Source organism: Gymnoscopelus microlampas, assembly GCF_963454915.1.
Source record: "Gymnoscopelus microlampas genome assembly, chromosome: 8".
Taxonomy (NCBI): Eukaryota; Metazoa; Chordata; class Actinopteri; order Myctophiformes; family Myctophidae; genus Gymnoscopelus; species Gymnoscopelus microlampas.
In genome coordinates this window covers 25,273,955-25,279,680 of record NC_139945.1, presented here as the reverse complement: position 1 = coordinate 25,279,680, position 5,726 = coordinate 25,273,955, and the positions used below count along the sequence as shown (strand labels likewise).

The 5,726-nt window shown below is 38.7% G+C and overlaps 1 protein-coding gene across 1 annotated transcript in view; it reads left to right on the top strand.

The window, feature by feature from the left end:
• ankk1 (ankyrin repeat and kinase domain containing 1) overlaps positions 1-5,726 on the top strand; it is a 361,956-nt gene that overhangs the window by 312,790 nt on the left and 43,440 nt on the right. The window lies entirely within an intron of this gene.

The window sequence follows — 5,726 nt, the reverse complement described above, 5'->3', positions numbered from 1 at the left end:
TTGACGGCTTCCATCCACAGCCCTGCTGTCTCTGTTTGCTCACAGCAGACAGACAGTTTAGTGCGCGCAGAACGCATGCGTGTGTCACTCCCCCGTAGGCTACTCTATAGTAAGCCCAGTCAGTGGGTCTTAAACAGCATTTTCATGTCACGGACCCCCACATTGCTGTGTATTTGGCCACCGAGCCCCATTTGAAAGGATTTTGTGCCTGGGATCCACATCCACATAAGGGAATTAAGATGTGGATCAAAATGTTTCTAAATGGCTCTTTCAAGATGTTTTAATTTTCAGAATAGCCCAAATATAAGATGTAAAATATTAAACATTAACCCAGGGGTCTTCAACAGGGGGTCCTCAGAGTTACTACTGGGGGTCCGCCAAATCTTTGTGTGATATGTTTTTTGTTTTACCTTAACCACTTGAACCCTAGCATCCCTTTTCTAAGGAGAACTTTACCAAGAAATAGCAGATCTACAAGCTCACAACACCTAGCTGTGAGCTTGTAGATCGGCTATTTCTTGGCAAAGAGTCTATTGGTGTAGAGGGAAAAAAGAGCAGACCAAGTAAACAAAAAAAGTTAAATCTGAAACACAATTTTATACAATATAGAGGGGGTCCATGCTTCATCTCTATCTCAGCTAGGGGGTCCTGATGTGACCTTACTTGATCATAACTGCCTTCCCAGTAAAAGAGGAATCGTTCGCGTCCTTTTAGAAGCTTAAGTTGCATATACAGTATAGCCATGGATCACACGACGGTCGTCTGTCACACACGACCGTCAGTCATGGATGAACTTCAACCTGGTGTTTGCACTTTCTCCATTTACAACCCGTACATCTAGATAATCGTTCAGATTTCAAATATAAAGTGCTTACCCCATGGCCACGAATATTGCAATTATGTACGGCCCCTCAGATGTACCCGTCTCTTCTTCTGTATTGTTCAATAAAAAGCATTTTAATCCGATCGGATTAAAATCTCCGTTGCTTTGAACTACGTGACCCTATCGGTTGGGAGGTGTATTTCACTGTGATACATTACAACTTTATGAGGAAATGGCCACCGATCGGATTAAAATGCTTTTTATTGAGATAAAATACGGGTAGCCTACTTCTGAGGGGCCGTAGATAATTGTAACATCCGTGGCCATGAGGTCAGCACTTTATATTTGAAATCTGAAGGTTTATGTAGATGTACATAAAGGGGACAAGTGCAAAAACAGGTTGAAGTTCATCCATGATATCATATGACAGTCATGTTTCAGGGCTAGGCTAGATGGGCTATTATGCTATGATTCTGATATTTGTCCACAAAACAAAATGCATAACTTTTAACCTCAACATGTAGCCTATTAATAATGGCTTTCTTAGCAATATCAATAGTTCATGTGGATTTAAAAAAAAATTAATTTCCAAATGTATTTTATTCAAAGCCTTTATTAAGGATACAGACAGACAGACTGCCTTTGTTTTGTAATACCACAGAGTAGAAATGCTCTGTACAAGTAAAAGGCCTGTGTTCAAAATGTTACTTGAGTAAAAGTACAAAGGTATTGGCATCAAATATAATACTTAAAGTAGCTACCAAAAGTAAAAGTACTCAAATGTTTAAAAATAGCAGATCTACAAGCTCACAACATGTCGCATCACACATTGTAAGCTGTAGATCGGCTATTTTCAAATAGCTTATAATGTATAAAATAGGGCTGAAGTGGTTAATGTATGTTTTATAATATATTCATTTATATCTGCATTAAGTAACTGGTAAGTAACTAAAGTTTTCAAATAATTTCAGTGGAGTAAATGTACAATATTTGCCTCTGAGATGTAGTGGAGAAGATAAAGCATTGAAAATTGGAAATACTCCAGTAAAGTAAAAAATACCTCAAAATTGTACTTAAGTACAGTACTTGAGTAAATGTACTTAGTTTCTTGATCACAGCCTACTTTAATCCAACTCTCCAGTTGAACAGTTAGGGAAGAAGTACTCAGATAAGTAACAGCAATGATGAAGTATTATGATACATGACCTTATCAAGTCATTCTAAATGCTTTATGTCTTATGATTGTTATAAAGCATTTACGAGTGCTTCTAAATAATGCATTATATAGACATAATGGGCTTCATATAAATTAATGCATTCATCACATGTTGCAGCAGCTGATTGTAATGAATGTATGTGCTGCTGGGTAACTTAATGTGTTTTGTATTGACAGTCTAAATCTGCAACATAACTAGTAAAGCTGTCAAATAATTGTAGTGAAATAAAACATACAATATTTGATACATTGAGAGTGTACAAATTGAACCAAATGGGCCCGTATAAGTCCATTTGGTTCCATTTACACGCTCTCGAGTTATGGGGGTCCATAGAAACCGGTCTATTACCGATTTATTTTGATTTGATTTATTGTTTTATTTTTGTGTCCTGCACACAAACCCTCATGGGTTTATAAGACACCACTTTACGCTTACAGCATATTTATATTCACATAATACATTCCATTACAGCTCAGAAGAACTATACTCTGATTGGTTGGTTGGTCCCTGTACAAGCAGGAAGGTGACATTCTCTGTACAAATGGTCATCGTTTATAGTAGAGCAAAGTCATATAAAAATACCTCTGTTCCAGCAGCCATCACTCAGATGCACAAGACGCAGCGACATTGCACAGATACTATAGAAGAAACCTATTCTGGTGGTGTTTGATAAAAATGAATACTGATTATTTGAGCCCTGGAGAACTTTACATATATAACGTTTGCCTATTGTGTGTAGTTTGTAAAATGTGTGTAAAGAAGATAGATGTCATCTCTTGTCAAAATTCAAGATTACGTTGTTTGTCATTTCTGTCTGCAAACACCAGAAAACAAAATTGCATTTCTCCTAAAAGACAGATAAAAGAGAAACACAATTTCACGTTCAAACCTTCAAACCAAACCTACATAAATAAAGTACCCAGAACCTGCATGAATTCAAAGAGAAGATATGAATACATACTTTATGGACAGAATACAAATATCTGGCGTAAGCCTAATTAAGACTTTGTAATGCAAAGGGGTTGCATGCTGAAAATGTATAAACTGGCAACGTGTTGCATGTGTTGTGGACACATTGTGAACTTGTAGATTCGCTTTTTTTTTTTGAATCGTCGTACGACAAAAACATGAATCAGGCTTTATTGTTGCACACTAGAGCTGGTAAAACACAATCACAGCATACTGTATATCAACAGCCCACTAATCTAACATCCTGTGTTCTGTGTCAAAGTATTTTAAGTATCGTCCAGTGTTCTAAACATTCCATTTTGCCTTTTACCTTCCCAGTGTATCCCTCCCTCTTTCATTATTTAACCACTTAAACCCCAGTATCCACATTGTGGGGAAAGATTTAGGAAAAAAAGTAGCAGAGCTTGTAATCGACAATTTTCTGCTAAAGCTTTCTCCACAATAACAGAAAACAGAAAATACACTAGGATAGAGCCCTGAGGGACTTCCGGTCAACCATATGGGGTTTAACAGTGGTTAATTCCCTTTGCCAAATATGATGATATAATTAAGCAAACAAAACAACATAAATCTATTTGTAGCAAACTGGATTCATTGGATCAATGAGACAGAAGTGGGTTGTAAAAAGCCAGAGACAGATAAAATAATGTTTCTTATGTTTTTCAGAAAACTCTTAGGGTTTAGAACACTGGTTCTCAAAAATAGCAGATATACAAGCTCACAGTGTGTCACTTCGTGCAGCTTCTACATCTGCTATTTTTGAACATTTTTGAAAAATCTTGACAGTGTTTGCAAAGTTTTTATTTTTTTAACACAAATCTTCTCTTCCGGGGGTCCCTGGCACAAAACATTTTCGGATGAGGGTCTGCAGCCAAGTACATATGAATTTGGGGGTCCTTGGCACGATAAAAATTGAGAACTATACTGATTTAGAAGGCATCTTGTAGAATCGGCCTCAGGTCTTAATGGGTTAATGGACTCTCTGTTTACAACTGATATCATCACACCCACATGGATGGAAGCACCTATGAGGACCACAATATTGACCAAACCACTTAAACCCTCTAGTCTTAGAGAACCACACTACATAACCAGAATCATCTATATTGTCACATCACAGGTTCACAGGGGTGAAACAGTGGGTGAAATTTGTTTTTTTTTGCCAAGCTCCTTTTTTATTATTTCCATGAAAAAGAAGGGGAATAAGAATAGCTGATATACACCAAAAATAGCTGCAACACGTTGTGAGCTTGTAGATCAAATGACCCCCCCCCCACCCCTCCCCCCCAGAATAGGCATACTGGGGTTAACACTTTCTGCTTTTTCCCAGAGAGACAGACAGACAGACAGACAGACAGACAGACATATTTCCCACAGTCTAACGACCGGTTTGCTTTTTGTTGAGGAATGACAACGCTCTTGCTGCCTGTACACTTTTAAAATCCTGAGTCAATTGAACTCCCCATATGGGTCCCTTTCCACACTTTCTCAGAGTTCAATTCACTCAGGATTCACTCAGGATTTCCCAGTGTGTGTCCTTAGAGTCTTCATTCTGCTTCAAAAAGTAGGTTAATATGAACCCTCAGGTCTTAAAGAAACAGTCCACCACAGTGACATCACAATAGTGGCTGGTTCTCAAAGTGGGGGTCCGGGGACCTCCAGGTCGTCCAAATGGACCCTCACAGAGATTGATACTGAGAAGTTTGCAGTGTAGGTTGGGAAACCCCAAAACAATATTTAAAAAAAAAGTGTTTTTGTATACTCGGAGTTACAGACCCGTAAACGGTCCATTTGGACCCCATGTGGGGCCCTGGACCAGACGTTGATGAACGGTGATGTATTGCAGTGGTTCTCAACCTTTTCAGGCTCTGACCCCCAAATAATCCCATTTGAACTGGGGACCCCCCAAGCACTTGGATTTGTAAGATTTGAGGCATTACATTTCGTTTGACTCGGTTCCACAGATAAGCATTGTGAAAATAGCATTATCTACAAGCTCGAGCTTGTAGATCGGCTATTTTCACAATGTTTGCCTCTTTCTCATATTAAGACAATGTGGCCAATGTTTCATCAGTTTTATAGCATAGTTTGTTGATTATTTTTGATGCAGTAATAGTCTTTTTCTTTTTGGTATTAAAAAGGTCTAAATAATTCTTAAATTGTCACTTAACTGTCATCAGGGGACCCTCCCAAAAGCATTTGGGGACCCCCCTGGGGATCCTGACCCACAGGGTGATGTGGGTCACTGATGTTTTGGCTGGTGGTGAACATGCATGGAGTAATGCGAGGCTTACAAGGATTATTTACTGTAAGGATTGCTCATGGACTATGATTATTATTTTAATTCCCTACATGTGGACGTCTATTTGCTGCCCCTTGAAACATGAAAACACACTGTAATTGAGTTCCTGGAATTTGTGCTGATTATAAGTGCTTATACTCCGTAGTGATACTCCGTATTTATATCAATTGCAATTGTTTCTCTCTCTCTCTCTCTCTCTCTCTCTCTCTCTCTCTCTCTTATAGTATAAAAATAACATCATAAAAGGCAGCTGAGTGTGATCTCTTGCAGCGGTACTACAGTGAGAGTTCGGAGGGTTAATTTAAATCTCAGAGCAAAATAAACTCTGTGTAGAACCACACATCCCTCTGATCAGGTCCCCATGGTAACCGTGATGCACAGCACCATCACCACGGCGACCAGAGGAAGCAGACTG